This window comes from Lathyrus oleraceus, chromosome 4 (assembly GCF_024323335.1).
Source record: "Lathyrus oleraceus cultivar Zhongwan6 chromosome 4, CAAS_Psat_ZW6_1.0, whole genome shotgun sequence".
Lineage (NCBI taxonomy): Eukaryota > Viridiplantae > Streptophyta > Magnoliopsida > Fabales > Fabaceae > Lathyrus > Lathyrus oleraceus.
The window spans coordinates 164,114,668-164,132,712 of record NC_066582.1 but is presented as its reverse complement, the minus strand read 5'-3'; the positions used below and the strand labels follow the sequence as shown (position 1 = coordinate 164,132,712).

Genomic DNA, 18,045 nt, shown 5'->3' with positions numbered 1-18,045 from the left:
AGATGCATAGGCCACAACCTAAACATTCTACATCAACACACTACCTAAACCCATCTTCAAAGAATCACAATACACAACAAAGGATTCACTTGGATTCAGAAAAATCAAAATTGGAGCAGATGTCAACTTCCTCTTGAGTTCTTGAAAACTCTACTCACAATGCACATCCCAAACATAAGCTTGACCCTTTTGAGGCAACCGAGTTAAAGGAAATGCTAGCTTCAAAAAGTATTTAATAAACCTCATGTAATAACCACCCAAACCAAGAAAACTCTTGATTTCAGTAATAGACTTCAGAGTCTCCCACTGAAATAGTGCATCTATATTCGACAGATCAACAATAATACCACCACTAGAAATTATATTCCCAAGGAAACTCACATCTCACAACCAGAACTCACACTTGAATAACTTCACATATAACTTCTTTTCTTACAAGGCCTACAACACAACTATCAGATGCTCCTCCTAATCTTCATCAAGCTTAAAGTATATAAAAATATCATCGATAAACATAACCTTATACTACTTTAAGTACAGATCGCACATGACTATTTCCAGGTACTAAGTCTATAGTGAACTCAACCTCAATCTTTGGCAGAAAATCACTGACATCATCTGAAAAACACTTTTGGAAAATCACACACCACATGTAACTTAATTTTGCTTTCGACCTTCATAGAGACAAACATTATAAACACTTCAGCCCCTTCCTTCATGAACTCGTCCACTTACTTAGTAGACACAAACAACTCATCACTTGCATCAAATTCTGGAAATGACACTGACTTGTCGAAAAAATTGATATGAACATGGTTGACCTCCAACCAGTTCATTGTAACTATAACATCGAGTTGATTCAACGATAGAAAGACTAAGTCCATCCTAAAACTCTTACCATATATAGTTAGTGGAAAGTTCAAACACACCCACGAAGTAGTCTCTGAACCATTAGATGGAGTATCGATAATCATACTCCCAACCATAGAAGACAACTTCAAATGCAACCTCTAAGTACTGTTAAGCGAATTAAAAGAATGCATTACACCCATGTCAATAATAGCAATTAGCGGAATACCATTAATAAAACTTGTACCTCAAATCAATCTGTCTGAGCTAGTAGTCTCTGACCCAGTTAAAGCAAAATCTTTTCCTCCAAACTGAACCTTTTTAGGTTTCTGGAAGTGATTACTAATGTGACCTGAATAACATCACCGATCTTAAAGGGATAAGTCCTTCTATTTGTATGCACCGCATCATGCTAGAAGAAGACTGTAAAACTTATAGGGAACATCAGAGGAGACTAAACCCGATCCTGAGTGAGGTAGTGAAGAAGGAAGTAATGAAGTTATTAGAGGCAGGTATCATATATCCTATATCCGATAGCAAATGGGTTAGTCCTGTACACGTAGTACCAAAGAAAGGAGGTATAACAGTGATCGAAAATGAAAAAGGAGAAACTATAACCAAACGAATTGAATCGGGATGGAGAATGTGCATTGACTACAGAAAGCTAAACAAAGCAACCCGAAAAGATCATTTTCCTTTACCATTCATAGACCAGATGTTAGAGAGACTAGCCAAGCATTCTCATTTCTACTATCTGGACGGTTACTCAGGTTTCTTTCAAATACCAATTCATCCTGATGACCAAGAAAAGACAACGTTCACATGTCCTTTTGGTACCTTTGCTTATCGACGAATGCCGTTTGGCTTGTGCAATGCTCCTGCAACCTTCCAAAGGTGCATGATGGAAATATTCGCCGATTTTCTCAAAAACATCATGGAAGTCTTTATGGATGACTTTTCCGTATGCGGACAAAGTTTCGAAGAATGTCTTGAAAACCTAGAAAGAGTTCTAGAACGACGTGTAAATAAGGGTAAAAGAACTAGGCTGGGCTATAATAGCATGACTCGAACTGGTTTGCATAAGGTGGGGTTATCTGATGTTGTGACGGTAGTTGTTGATGTTAAGACTAAACTCAGGTTATTTCTAAACGAGATTTACTTGCAACCTATTACGAATTGACGACACCATCTTAATAGCAAACTACGTGGAGAGCCGATGAATATAAGTGAATGATTCCCAAAGTAACATATTAAAAATCAGGAAATGCACTAATTAAGTTAGGTGATCCTTACCCGATCATTTAATCCAAAGGTTGCGGACCCTACAAAAACATAGTATGAATAATCCATTGTGAGTTGTTTCAATGGTTTCTGGTGCTGAACTTGGTAGGGCGGACTACGGTCCGATCCCCCGCAATTTGCAATGGAGTAAATAACGAAGTTATCCAACTTATGTACCAGAACTTCTAGCTAAAAGGGGATCAGAATCGCTAACCGGTTACTCCACTATGTGCGCGAAAAGATAAAGGGCTTAATGTGATTTCGCTAGAATGAAAACGGGTGAAATAAGGGTAAAAGAACTAGGCTGAGCTATAATAGCATGACTCGAACTGGTTTGCATAAGGTGGGGTTATCTGATGTTGTGACGGTAGTTGTTGATGTTAAGACTAAACTCAGGTTATTTCTAAACAAGATTTACTTGCAACCTATTACGAATTGATGTGTGTTTGGAAATGTTATCTGGCTAATATTTGAAATTGATTTCCACATTGTATCTTGCTTGAGGACAAGCAAAAGTCTAAGTGTGTGGGGGAGTTTGATAACATGAAACTATTTCACATTTTTAGACTTTATTTAATTAAATTATATTGTTATTTGATTCAATTTATTTTATATTATTCGATATTACTTGGTATTTTCTTTTTATTTATTTCAGGTATCATTATTTAAAGCACGTGTGAAAATGAAAGAAGAGGGGTGCAAAAAGAAGACTTTCTAGGAAAAGCAGCTCACAAAAGCCCAGCCCACGTTTGGGGCAAGGAAAATGGCTGTGACGACCGCCACACTCACGTGCCGAGCGTCACGCCCCTTTACCTAGTGTTACGACCGTAACACATGGTGTGACGGACGTCACACCCCCCACTCCTATAATTTGGCATTGACGCGCGTAACAGAAGGACGTTCTCTCCTATTTTTCCTCTTGACTCGTTGACAGTTTGGAACCCTACTGAAGATGCTTTTGAGGAAACGGTTATTTTATGGATGAATATAAATAGACCCCAAAAGATCCAATTGAGAGAGCTCTACGCCGTGCAATATTTTTCCTGCCTTCTAATTTTCCAGCATTCTATTTTCTTAGCATTTTATTTTCTTTTCTTTTCTAGTTTAGTTTCCTAAGCATTCAATTCATTTTCTCACGATAGTTTCTACACCGGAAACTATTGTGTAATTTTTACTGGATCTAACTTTACGTAAGATCATAGTATTTTATTTCTTTGTTTTTACCTTCCTGTCTGATCAAGAATTGTGAAGAACAAATCCAACCGACTTGTGGTGGAGTGTTCGAGCATCGAGGCTAGGAACAAAACCAAGATTTCTAGTAATTTTCCAGGTTCATTAATTAATTGAGTTATTGTTTATATTTACATATGCTCTGTGCTGCTGTTTATATATATTGTTTGTTTGATATGGCCGTACTTATGCATGATTATTGTTTAGGCATGTTTAGCATGTCCGGCTAATCAATTTAGATATCGGTATGTAAAGTAAGCGGAATAAAGGAATCAAAACTGAGTTGTTTTAAATTTATTTCAAAATTTGTCACTCTTTTTCTGGTCTCAATTTACAGTGTTAATACCAAAGTTTTTGTACGAGAGTAAAAGACATAAAGAAGTTAAAATCAATAGAACGACGGTTTGAGCTTTTAACTTGACAGTGTAAATTGGACATTAACTTTAAATCAGGGCGAAAGCAATTTTTAAAGTTAATTAAATTCTAGTCATTTTCAAAAATTATTTTTAAAGGTTAAATGTGAGGACGAGAGTTAAGCATTTAAGTTTAATCATATAGTCTAAGTCAACAGAGCGAGAGTTTGAGACGAGGGCGTTTAAACGGTTAGTATTTTCTTAAAAAGAGTTTCTATAGATTCTATTGCTTTCAAAAAGTGATTTTAGATTTAACTAAATAGTGAGAGCGTACGTTACTATAAAGTCATAGTCTGATTCAACAGAGCGAGAGTTTGAGGAAAAGACTTTTAATTGATAGTGTCTACTGAAAGGACTTATTTTAAAATTAAGAAAAAGACCGACGAAGATTTGATTCCTTAATTACGACGAACTACATACCGATATCCGTGTTATTTGATATTTAATCTAGATCTAAATTTAGTTTTACTATTCCCCCTAATCATCAAAGTATCATCCGCCTTAGCTTTACGCAGTAACCCTAGAAAAACGGTACATCGATTCATTAAGTCCCTATGGGATCGATATCTTTTAAAACTACGCGATTAGACTATGCACTTGCAGTTAATACCCCGATAGACTCACAAAGTCGCGATTTGGCATTGACGCGCGTAACAGAAGGACGTTCTCTCCTATTTTTCCTCTTGACTCGTTGCCACTTTGGCACCCTACTGAAGATGCTTTTAAGGAAACAATTATTTTATGGATGAATATAAATAGACCCCAAAAGATCCAATTGAGAGAGCTCTACGCCGTGCAATATTTTTCCTGCCTTCTAGTTTTCCAACATTCTATTTTCTTAGCATTTTCTTTTCTTTTCTTTTCTAGTTTAGTTTCCTAAGCATTCAATTAATTTCTCACGATAGTTTCTACACCGGAAACTATTGTGTAATTTTTACTGGATCTAACCTTACGTAAGATCATAGTATTTTATTTTTTTGTTTTTACCTTCCTGTCTGATCAAGAATTGTGAAGAACAAATCAAACCGACTTGTGGTGGAGCGTTCGAGCATCGAGGCTAGGAACAAAACCAAGATTTCTAGTAATTCTCCAGGTTCATTAATTAATTGAGTTATTGTTTTAATTTACATATGCTCTGTGCTGCTGTTTATATATATTGTCTGTTTGATGTGGCCGTACTTATGCATGATTATTGTTTAGGCATGTTTAGCATGTCCGGCTAATCAATTTAGATATCGGTATGTAAAGTAAGCGGAATAAAGGAATCAAAACTGAGTTGGTTTAAATTTATTTCAAAATATAGTCACTCTTTTTCTAATGTCCAATTTACACTGTCCAGTTAAAAGCTCAAACCGTCGTTCTATTGATTTTAACTTCTTTATGTCTTTTATTCTCGTACAAAAACTTTGGTATTAACTCTATAAATTGAGACCAGAAAAAGAGTGACTATATTTTGAAATAAATTTAAACCAACTCAATTTTGATTCCTTTATTCCGCTTACTTTACATACCGATATCTAAATTGATTAGCCGGACATGCTAAACATGCCTAAACAATAATCATGCATAAGTACGGCCATATCAAACTGACAAGATATATAAACAGCAGCACACGCGACTTTGTGAGTCTATCAGGGTATTAACTGCAAGTGCACAGTCTAATCGCGTAGTTTTAAAAGATATCGATCCCACAGGGACTTAATGAATCGATATACCGTTTTTCTAGGGTTACTGCGTAAAGCTAAGGCGGATGATACTTTGATGATTAGGGGGAATAGTAAAACTAAATTTATATCTAGATTAATTAACAAATAACACGGATATCGGTATGTAGTTCGTCGTAATTAGGGAATCAAATCTTCGTCGGTCTTTTTCTTAATTTTAAAATAAGTCCTTTCAGTAGACACTATCAATTAAAAGTCTTTTCCTCAAACCCTCGCTCTGTTGAATCAGACTATGACTTTATATTAACGTACGCTCTCACTATTTAGTTACATCTAAAATCATTTTTTGAAAGCAATAGAATCTATTGAAACTCTTTTTAAGAAAATACTAACCGTTTAAACGCCCTCGTCTCAAACTCTCGCTCTGTTGACTTAGACTATATGGTAATGCTTAACTCTCGTCCTCACATTTAACCTTTAAAAATAATTTTTGAAAATGATTAGAATTTAATTAACTTTAAAAATTGCTTTCGCCCTGATTTAAAGTTAATGTCCAATTCACACTGTCCAGTTAAAAGCTCAAACCGTCGTTCTATTGATTTTAACTTCTTTATGTCTTTTACTCTCGTACAAAAACTTTGGTATTAACTCTGTAAATTGAGACCAGAAAAAGAGTGACTATATTTTGAAATAAATTTAAACCAACTCGGTTTTGATTCATTTATTCCGCTTACTTTACATACCGATATCTAAATTGATTAGCCGGACATGCTAAACATGCCTAAACAATAATCATGCATAAGTACGGCCATATCAAACAGACAATATATATAAACAGTAGCACATAGCATATGTAAATTAAAACAATAACTCAATTAATTAATGAACCTGGAAAATTACTAGAAATCTTGGTTTTGTTCCTAGCCTCGATGCTCGAACACTCCACCACAAGTCGGTTGGATTTGTTCTTCACAATTCTTGATCAGATAGGAAGGTAAAAACAAAGAAATAAAATACTATGATCTGACGTAAGGTTAGATCCAGTAAAAATTACACAATAGTTTCCGGTGTAGAAACTATCGTGAGAAAATGAATTGAATGCTTAGGAAACTAAACTAGAAAAGAAAAGAAAATAAAATGCTAAGAAAATAGAATGCTGGAAAATTAGAAGGCAGGAAAAATATTGCACGGCGTAGAGCTCTCTCAATTGGATCTTTTGGGGTCTATTTATATTCATCCATAAAATAACCGTTTCCTCAAAAGCATCTTCAGTAGGGTTCCAAAGTGTCAACGAGTCAAGAGGAAAAATAGGAGAGAACGTCCTTCTGTTACGCGCGTCAATGCCAAAATATAGGAGTTGGGGGTGTGACGTCCGTCACACCATGTGTTACGGTCGTAACACTAGGTAAAGGGGCGTGACGCTCGGCACGTGAGTGTGGCGGTCGTCACAGCCATTTTCGTTGCCCCAAACGTGGGTCGGGCTTTGGTGAGCTGCTTTTCCTAGAAAGTCTTCTTTTTCCACCCCTCTTCTTTCTTTTTCACACGTGCTTTAAATAATGATACCTGAAATAAATAAAAAGAAAATACCAAGTAATATCAAATAATATAAAATAAATTGAATCAAATAACAATATAATTAAATTAAATCAAGTCTAAAAATGTGATATAGTTTCATGTTATCAAACTCCCCCACACTTAGACTTTTGCTTGTCCTCAAGCAAGATATAATGTGGAAATCGATTTCAAATATTAGCCAGATAACATTTCCAAACACACATCAATTCGTAATAGGTTGCAAGTAAATCTCGTTTAGAAATAACTTGAGTTTAGTCTTAACATCAACAACTACCGTCACAACATCAGATAACCCCACCTTATGCAAACCAGTTCGAGTCATTCTATTATAGCTCAGCCTAGTTCTTTTACCCTTATTTCACCCGTTTTCATTCTAGCGAAATCACATTAAGCCCTTTATCTTTTCGCGCACATAATGGAGTAACCGGTTAGCGATTCTGATCCCCTTTTAGCTAGAAGTTCTGGTACATAAGTTGGATAACTTCGTTATTTAGTCCATTGCAAATTGCGGGGGATCGGACCGTAGTCCGCCCTACCAAGTTCAGCACCAGAAATCGCTGAACCAACTCACAATGGATCGTTCATACTATGTTTTTGTAGGGTCCGCAACCTTTGGATTAAATGATCGGGTAAGGATCACCTAACTTAATTAGTGCATTTCCTGATTTTTAATATGTTGTTTTGGGAATCATTCCCTTATATTCATCGGCTCTCCACGTAGTTTGCTATTAAGATGGTGTCGACTTCTCGTATAGACTACTCGGGGTTACTATAAAACTAAAAGTGCAAGGAATTGGTATAATAGGTACTTATCCTGATCTAACATGCTGAGGTTTTTAGAGTGCTGGGGCGGTAATAATTTTGTCTTAATTTCACTCAGGTTTTATAAAATAAACATCCTTTATACTTATTGAGTGTGTTGAATTTTGTTATGGCTCAAGAAAATTGAGGGGAATAGATAATAAAAAAAATTCACACTAGGGACTTGACTTAAAATAAATTTATTTTTTTTTTTTTATTTTATATATAAAAGGGAAATAACATACTTGAAAGGGAAATATTGAAAGGGAAATAAATATAAATGAAACAAAGTTTTCCCCCCTACACTTGAATGAAACATTGTCCCCAATGTTTCAAAAAAACGAAAGAAAAGGAAAAAAAGAAAGAAGGAACCCAAACTCAATTCTGCCTGCGTCCTCTTGTTCTCGGACCCGGTGATCGTTGACGTACTTCCAAGTCATCAAACCTGTTAAGCAAGTCAGTGAACCGCTGGTCGGTTATTGCATTCCTCTCTTCTTGTTGTTGTTGCGTCTGGCGCATCAGTTGCATTACTTTGTTATTCTGCGCATGCATGGCATCAAGCCGTTGGGCTTGATGTTCAATAGCATCCATGATGTCATCATTTGTTGCGGGCCTTCTTCTTCGATGACGTCGGGAGGATGGACCAGCCACATTATCGGAAGGATTATATGGGACCGAATGTTGTTCAGGACCTTGATCACCTTGCTCCATTTCATCAAACTCGTTTGGGGACGGGTTTGCTTGTGTAGGCTCGGTAGGTTCGGGAGCATTCAAATCGTAGATGAATCGGTTGGGGTTGGTGACATCGGTGAGGGCAATGTTGGGCAAAACAACGCTTGGGACTTCTTGGTTATTCACCATAAGATAATACTTCCCGCCTACCCTATTTTTGATTAAGCGGCTGGAGCGACAATAACTTATATCCATAAACAGGGGTGGAAAAGATTGCAAATTCTGAAGTCGGCCCCCTTGATTTAAACCGAGTGCGATGGTGGTTATTAATCCTCCAATCACAAAAGGTTGACGGCCTCGAGCACAAAGGGTACGGATATGGTGAAGTAAGAAAGAGGCGGTGTTTACCTTTGTGTCGGCTGAAAAGATGCAGTGGAGGAAGAATAATTCTTTCGTGTTGACTTTGCTGTTGTTGGGTCTTCCAAAAATAGTGTTTTGCAAAATATGGATAAAATACCGGATAGTGGGGTTGTGTATGTGCGAAGCAAGTAGTGCATCCCAATTAGTGGTTTCCACACCGAATATTTTTCCAAAGAGGTCGAATGCGTTCGTGTTCCACTCTGAGTTTGGAGGGATTCTTGGGTGGACTTGGTCTCCAACAGGAAAGTGTAGCATGGAACTCAACTGGTCCTGAGATAGTGAGTACTCAGTGTTGAACATACGGAAATTTGCGGTACCGGTTAAGTATTTGTCCTCACCGGGTGGAGTGGTGTAGGAATAAGAACTTAAAAACTCCAAGGTGAGTGATGGGTATGTTGGGTGATTTTGTGTGCAAAGAAAAGTTAAATCAGAAAGCCTAAGCAGCCATTGCACACCTTGAAGTAATCCTAATTCTTGTAAGCAATTTAAATCTGGGTACCTGGTAGATATGACACCGCGTTGTTGGAACCGAACGAACTGCTCCCGTTGATAGTTGCTATCTTCAGATCGGAAAATAATATTTCCGAATTGTACTTCTTGATGTTGGTTCATATTGATAGGTAGGTAGAAAGAAGGAAAAGAGGATGAAATATATTTGTATAGAATGGTTTGTTGGAATGATGTGGTGTAGGAGGGAATGTATTGTAGGTATTTATAGGAGGAGTTTTGAAATTGGGAAGAGGAGTGGGTGAGAGAAAAATAATATGGATGAATGTGAGTGGAATGGAGTAAAGAGGTGGGTTGAATGGGGAGATGAATGGAGCAACGCTCATGACCATAATGGTCAACAACGTTTACGAGGAAGCACGCTGTCACGCTCGTGACAGAAGGTGTTACGGGGGTCATGGGCTGCGTGGCGACCATGACAGTATGTGTGACGCTCGTCACACTTCTGAGCATGCAACGGTCACTACGCTCGTGACAGCATGCGTGGGTGCTTTAATAAAAAAAATTTATTATTAATTTTTTTATTTTTTATTTTTTATTATTTTTTTAGTTTTGTTTATTATATTTGTTATTGCCATGAATGCTACTTTACTACACACCATAGTGTATATATATTTTTCTCTAATAAGTCATGCAAGTAGTAGCATACAGTAAATATCATTATTGGTAATTTTAGATAGTGCATAAATCAAAATAAAATTTAATTTAACCAATAATTCCAATAACTTCATAAAAATAAACATAATTTAATATTTGACTGAAAAATAAAACATGCGAAAAATAAATCCTAAGATTAAAAATATTGTCAAACGAAACTATAAATTTCCTAAAACTAAAACTATTTAACTGCAATTCTTCTAGCCACTTGTAGAATCTCTCGTCGGAGGAGCAAAGGAATTGACACAGTGTAGCAACTCGTGGAATTGATTTGTCATTCTACTCATGTATTCCAGAAATTCATGTCCCATCTTAGTTAACTCTTCTCTAATGGCATTTTGTTCTGACATCAAAGCTTGAATAGCGGTATTATGATCAGTTCCGGGCATATGATGTCTAAGATCAGGTATTGCCGATTCTGCAGACGGGATAGGATGAGGTGGAGAGGCAGCATCATGGTAACCAGTTGGTGTCTGCGGATCAGACTCAGCATAAGGAATCTGGTTGTCAAGAATCTCATAATCTTGGATGGTTTCAACAGATCTAACAGGAGAAGGTATTCCATCCAGGTTGTAGAGCAAATTATTTCGGTTATGGACACTAGTCATTGGGCTAGGCATGGTGAATAGGTAAAAAGCTTGGTTGTTAATTAATAGTTCAAACTCTTCAGGTCCAAGGTTTCCTATAAACATAGTGTTGAAAAGGAAAAGTATATTCATAGGCTGAATACCACAGAAAGGGTTCAAATAAAGCATGGGTTGGCGTAATCCAATAGCATTAGCAATCATAGTTATCAATCCTCCTATTTGAATCGGTGCACGGTCATCTTGAATAAGGAGGTCAAAACTCTCCAACATATAAGTGGCACCATTCACTGGACGATTCTGGGAAGCACAAAATATTATGAAAAGTTCATCACGTGATACTGTGGTGATGTTTGATCTTTTCCCAAAAAGAGTGTGTGCTAGGATCTTGTGGAAATAACGGAACGCTGGGTTATGTATGTTTCCAGAAGGAAACTCATGTTCCTCAGGGTCTTCATTTCCCGTCAAACTTCCCCAAAAATGCTCAGCTCTTGATATTCAAAGAGGTCTTCTTGGCTCATGGTGAATGTGTCAAAAGAAGTAGGGAACCCTAAAAGGTTAGTAAATTCTTGAATGTTATACTGATACTCCATATTGAACATCCTGAATTGACTGAAACCTCGGTTTATTCCTTTTCCATGGTTTGGTAAATAAATCAGGGAGCTAAGGAATTCTAGAGTTAGCCTCCGGTAAGTAACAAATTGTCTCCGAATAGGAGTGGTTTCCCACCCTATTTGACTAAGCAAATATAGGACACTATCTCTTAGCCCAAGAACGGTCATTGCACAATCATCAGCATAAAAACTTGGGTGCATCTCTCTCTCAGCTAGTTCTTCAAATTTTTGTCTCTAAGCTCTCCCTCGGAATTTGATACCCATGCGATCAATATGTCCCATCAGGTTAGTGTTAACTAAAGAAAAGAAAAACAAGAATTTAGTCAGGATTTGGCCAGATGCCGAAAGAAAAAAAGAAGAAAAATTTAATAAAATAAAGAAAATGAAGAATGAAAACTGAATAAAATCAAAAAGAATAATCAAAGAAAAAATAAAAAATTTGTGGGTTGTCTCCCACGAAGCGCTTTGTTTAATGTCGCAAGATCGACATAAAACTATTAAATGTTAATCTATTAATTTTGGAGACAATACGTCTAAGTGCAGGACTTGCGAGTCTTCATTGTTTTCAGCATAATGATAATGTTTTAGACGCTGCCCGTTTACGATAAATGATTCAATAGAGTTTCCTTTAATTTCTACAGCCCCACTAGGAAAGACATTAGTGACTTGGAAAGGGCCTGACCACCTAGAGCGTAGTTTTCCTGGAAATAACTTAAGTCTAGAGTTAAACAATAGGACTACATCGCCTTGTTTGAAAGTTTTTCTTGATATACGTTTATCATGCCATTTTTTCGTTCTTTCCTTGTAGATTCTGACATTTTCGTATGCGTCATGTCTAAGTTCCTCTAATTCATTTATATCTAGAATTCGCTTTTCACCGGCAGCCTTATAGTTTAAATTTAAATTTTTAATAGCCCAATAGGCCTTATGTTCTAGCTCCACTGGGAGGTGACAAGATTTACCATAAATAACCTTAAATGGGGTTGTTCCTATGGGAGTTTTGTAAGCGGTTCGATATGCCCATAAAGCTTCGGGTAATTTTGATGACCAGTCTTTCCTTGATGTAGCGACTGTTTTTTTCAATATCTGTTTAATTTCTCTGTTAGACACTTCCACTTGTCCACTAGTTTGAGGATGGTAAGGTGTTGCTACTCGATGTTTTACACCATACTTAAACAATAATTTTTCGAGTATCTTAGATATGAAATGAGATCCACCGTCATTGACTACTATTCTTGGGACACCAAATCTTGGAAAGATTATATTCTTAAAGAGTTTAATTACTACTCGTGTGTCGTTTGTTGGAGAAGCTATAGCCTCAATCCATTTTGATACGTAGTCAACCGCTACAAGTATGTACTTGTTACCAAAAGAAGGTGGAAAAGGTCCCATGAAATCTATTCCCCACACCGAAAATTTCTAGTTCCAAAATGCCTTTTTGTGGCATTTCGTCACGTCTAGATATGTTACCTGTGCGTTGACACCTATCGCATTTCTTGACAGCGGCATGCACATCCTTCCATATGTTTGGCCAATAAAGACCGGCTTGTAGGATTTTAGAGCAGGTTTTGGGTGTACTTGCGTGTCCACCATAGGGAGCAGAATGACAATGTTGGATTATACTTTCTACCTCTTCTTCAGGTATACAACGACGAGAAATACCATCGGGGCCTCTTTTGAAAAGTAAAGGGTCGTCCCAATAGTAATGTTTTATGTCATGGAAGAATCGTTTCTTTTGTTGGTAGGATAAATCAAGTGGAACCACTCCGGCGGCTAAATAATTGGCAAAATCAGCGTACCATGGTGTAACGCATACCGCCAAGGTGGTCTCTACCTGTTCATCAGCTCTATTTTCTTCCAAATTAGCTATAAGTTTATCGTACGAGAAATCATCGTTGATCGATGTTCTTTCCGGTTCCAGGTTTTCAAGTCTAGAGAGGTGATCTGCTACTATGTTTTCAGTTCCTTTTTTATCTTTGATTTCCAAATCAAATTCTCGTAGCAATAACATCCACCTTAGGAGTCGAATTTTAGCATCCTTTTTTGTTAAGAGGTACTTAATGGCAGCGTGATCAGTGTAAACGATTATTTTAGCTCCGACCAAGTAGGAACGAAATTTATCTAGTGCAAATACTACTGCTAAAAGTTCTTTCTCGGTCGTGGCGTAATTCATTTGCGCTTCATCTAGAGTTCTACTCGCATAATATATGACGTGAAGTTTTTTATCCTTTCGTTGTCCTAAAACAGCGCCCACGGCGTAGCCACTTGCGTCACACATTATTTCGAAAGGTTCATTCCAATCCGGGGTCTGCATTATGGGCGCGGAGATCAATGCTTGTTTAAGTGTTTGAAATGCTTCTAAACATTTATTGTCGAAGATGAATTCAGCATCTTTCATTAATAATCCGGTTAAAGGTTTAGTTATTTTAGAGAAATCTTTAATGGATCGTCGGTAAAAACCGGCATGTCCTAAGAAGCTTCGTATTTCTCTCACAGTTTTCGGAGGTTGAAGGTTTTCGATTACTTCTATTTTGGCTTTTTGTCTACTTCAATTCCTCTATTTGATATGATGTGTCCTAAAACAATTCCTTCTTGTACCATAAAGTGACATTTTTCCCAATTAAGTACTAGGTTTACTTTTACACATCGTTCTAGAACTCTTTCTAGGTTTTCAAGACATTCTTCGAAACTTTGTCCGCATACGGAAAAGTCATCCATAAAGACTTCCATGATGTTTTCGAGAAAATCGGCGAATATTGTCATCATGCACCTTTTGAAGGTTGCAGGAGCATTGCACAAGCCAAACGGCATTCGTCGATAAGCGAAGGTACCAAAAGGACATGTGAACATTGTCTTTTCTTGGTCATCAGGATGAATTGGTATTTGAAAGAAACCTGGGTAATCGTCCAGATAGCAGAAATGAGAATGCTTGGCTAGTCTCTCTAACATCTGGTCTATGAATGGTAAAGGAAAATGATCTTTTCGGGTTGCTTTGTTTAGCTTTCTGTAGTCAATGCACATTCTCCATCCCGATTCAATTCGTTTGGTTATAGTTTCTCCTTTTTCATTTTCGATCACTGTTATACCTCCTTTCTTTGGTACTACGTGTACAGGACTAACCCATTTGCTATTAGATATAGGATATATGATACCTGCCTCTAATAACTTCATTACTTCCTTCTTCACTACCTCACTCAGGATCGGGTTTAGTCTCCTCTGATGTTCCCTAGAAGTTTTACAGTCTTCTTCTAGCATGATGCGGTGCATACAAATAGAAGGACTTATCCCTTTAAGATCGGTGATGTTGTATCCTAGTGCGGTTGGATATTTTCTTAAGATATGTAGGAGTTTTTCGATTTCAATTTTTCCTAGGTCTGCATTGACTATCACTGGTCGTTCAAGTTCTAAGTCTAGGAATTCATATCTCAGATTTTTGGGAAGTGTTTTCAGGCCGAGGGTTAGTTTCTTAAGGCATTGCGTAGGATCTGATGTTATTGCTAAACATTGGTTCAGTCTGTCTTCTACACGATAGTCGGACAATTCGTCATTTTCGAATTTTGTTTCTTTTATGCATTCATCGATGATATCCATGAAGTAACATGTGTCTTCTATTGTAGATGCTTTCAAAAATTTGGAAAGAATGAACTCAATTTTCTCTTCTCCTACTTCGAAAGTGAGTCGTCCTCGTTTTACGTCTATGATAGCACCGACGGTTGCTAAGAAGGGTCTTCCCAATATAATGGGGGTAACTTCATCTTCTCTTATGTCCATAATTATAAAATCGGTGGAAATGTAGAATTGACCTATGCGCACGGGAACGTTTTCAAGAATTCCTACGGGATATCTAACAGAACGATCTGCTAATTGCACAGACATTTTAGTTGGTCTTAATTCTCCCATTTCAAGTTTCTTGCATATGGACAAGGGCATAACACTGATACCGGCTCTTAAATGGCATAAAGCTTTATCTATGACAAATTTTCCTATATGACAGGGTATAGAAAAACTACCAGGATCTTTAAGTTTAGGAGGCATATTTTGGATTATTGCGCTACACTCAGCAGTGAGTGTAACAGTGTCGCTGTCTTCAAGTTTCCTTTTATTAGATAAAATTTCTTTTAAGAACTTAGCATATGAAGGCATCTGCGTAATAGCTTCTGTAAAAGGAATGGTGACGTTTAATTGTTTCAGTAGGTCAACAAATTTTTTAAATTGGCCCGCGTCTTTGGTTTTAATTAGCCTTTGAGAATAAGGGATAGGTGGTTTGTAAGGCGGCGGAGGTACATAAGGTTCTTTGTTTTCTACGGTTTCTTTATTACACTCTTCCTTTTCCTTAGGTCTACCTTCTTCCTCAGTTGACTTTTTAGAGTTTTGGTTCTCAATCCTTGGGTCAGACGGTCCTTCTACCTCTGTTCCACTTCTTAATATAATTGCATGAGCGTGGCCTTTCGGATTAGGTTGGGGCTGTCCAGGAAATGTACCAGTTGGGGCAGCAGTAGGCGCTTGTTGTTGAGCTACTTGCGATATTTGTGTTTCCAGCATTTTGTTATGGGTAGCCAGGGCATCCACTTTACTTGCTAGTTGTTTAATTTGTTCGTTAGTGTGTACATTCTGGTTTAAGAACTCTTTATTGGTTTGCTGTTGAGAAGCTATGAAGTTCTCCATCATGATTTCCAAATTGGATTTCCTAGGAACGTTATTGTTAGGTGTAGATGGGGTCGGCTTTTGATATCCAAGAGGTATAGTTGGGGCTTGACTGGGAGCTTGTCCTGGTGCGTATAAAGCGTTGTTACTTTTATATGAAAAATTAGGATGGTTCTTCCAGTTTGAGTTATAGGTATGCGAGTAAGGATTTCCTTGAGCATAGTTCACCTGCTCTGTTTGAATTCCTGTTAGGAGTTGACAATCTGTAGGCATGTGACCTTGAATTCCACAGACTTCGCAATTTTGAGTTACGGCAACCACGGTGGCTGGACGTGATACATTTAAACTTTCAATTTTCTGGGCAAGAGCATCCACTTTTGCATTAACATGATCAAGGCTACTTATCTCGTACATGCCCCTTTTTGTTTGAGGTTTCTCTACCATTGTTCGATCGCTTCCCCACTGATAATGATTTTGGGCCATGCTCTCGATAAGTTGATAAGCGTCAGTGTAAGGTTTATCCATAAGCGCACCACCGGCGGCGGCGTCTATTGTTAACCTTGTGTTGTACAAGAGACCATTATAGAAGGTATGAATTACTAACCAGTCCTCTAACCCATGGTGTGGACAAAGTCTCATCATGTCTTTGTATCTTTCCCATGCTTCGAAAAGAGACTCGTTGTCTTTTTGCTTAAATCCATTTATCTGGGCTCTCAACATAGCTGTTTTGCTTGGGGGGAATTATCGGGCAAGAAAGACTTTTTTCAACTCATTCCATGTGGTGACTGAGTTGGAAGGAAGATACTGAAGCCATCTTCTAGCTTTATCTCTTAACGAGAAAGGAAAGAGACGAAGTCGAATTGCCTCTGAAGTGACACCATTAGCTTTAACAGTGTCAGCGTATTGGACAAATATAGATAAATGAAGGTTTGGATTTCCAGAAAATTGGTTTTGTTGCACTGCCTGCAACAGCGAAGGTTTAAGTTCGAAGTTGTTCGCTTCGATTGCGGGTGGAGCAATAATCGAATGCGGCTTATCTTGCGATGGAGCAGCGTAATCTCGAAGAGCACGAGCTGGTTCTGCCATCGCTGGTATCGTCGAAGGAAGAAGATTTTTGAGATCAGGAATTTCGATTGGAGGGAGATTGTTTGTAGCACGATACTCCTGAATTCGTCGTAATAATCAGAGATATCGTTCAACGTCGTTGATTCGAAAGTAGTACGGTTCTCCTTGTGAGCGAGTGTGTGGCATACAAATCAACGAAAAAGAAGGAAAAAATAAAAATAGCCTTAGTCTCTACAGCGTAACAGAAGAGTTACGACATCGACTAAATAAAAGTCCCCGGCAACGGCGCCAAAAACTTGATTGCGACTTTGTGAGTCTATCGGGGTATTAACTGCAAGTGCACAGTCTAATCACGTAGTTTTAAAAGATATCGATCCCACAGGGACTTAATGAATCGATATACCGTTTTTCTAGGGTTTCTGCGTAAAGCTAAGGCGGATGATATTTTGATGATTAGGGGGAATAGTAAAACTAAATTTAGATCTAGATTAAATATCAAATAACACGGATATCGGTATGTAGTTCGTCGTAATTAGGGAATCAAATCTTCGTCGGTCTTTTTCTTAATTTTAAAATAAGTCCTTTTAGTAGACACTATCAATTAAAACTCTTTTCCTCAAACTCTCGCTCTGTTGAATCAGACGATGACTTTATATTAACCTACACTCTCACTATTTAGTTAAATCTAAAATCACTTTTTGAAAGCAATAGAATCTATAGAAACTCTTTTTAAGAAAATACTAACCGTTTAAACGCCCTCGTCTCAAACTCTTGCTCTGTTGACTTAGACTATATGATTAAACTTAAATGCTTAACTCTCGTCCTCACATTTAACCTTTAAAAATAATTTTTGAAAATGATTAGAATTTAATTAACTTTAAAAATTGCTTTCACCCTGATTTAAAGTTAATGTCCAATTTACACTGTCCAGTAAAAAGCTCAAACCGTCGTTCTATTGATTTTAACTTCTTTATGTCTTTTACTCTTGTACAAAAACTTTGGTATTAACTCTGTAAATTGAGACCAGAAAAAGAGTGACTATATTTTGAAATAAATTTAAACCAACTCA

General features: G+C 37.4%; 1 pseudogene; it reads left to right on the top strand.

Annotated features, from left to right (window-relative positions):
• The first annotated feature begins 16,524 nt into the window (after positions 1–16,524).
• On the top strand, positions 16,525–16,623 carry LOC127077326 (uncharacterized; annotated as a pseudogene).
• The last annotated feature ends 1,422 nt before the right edge of the window (positions 16,624–18,045 follow it).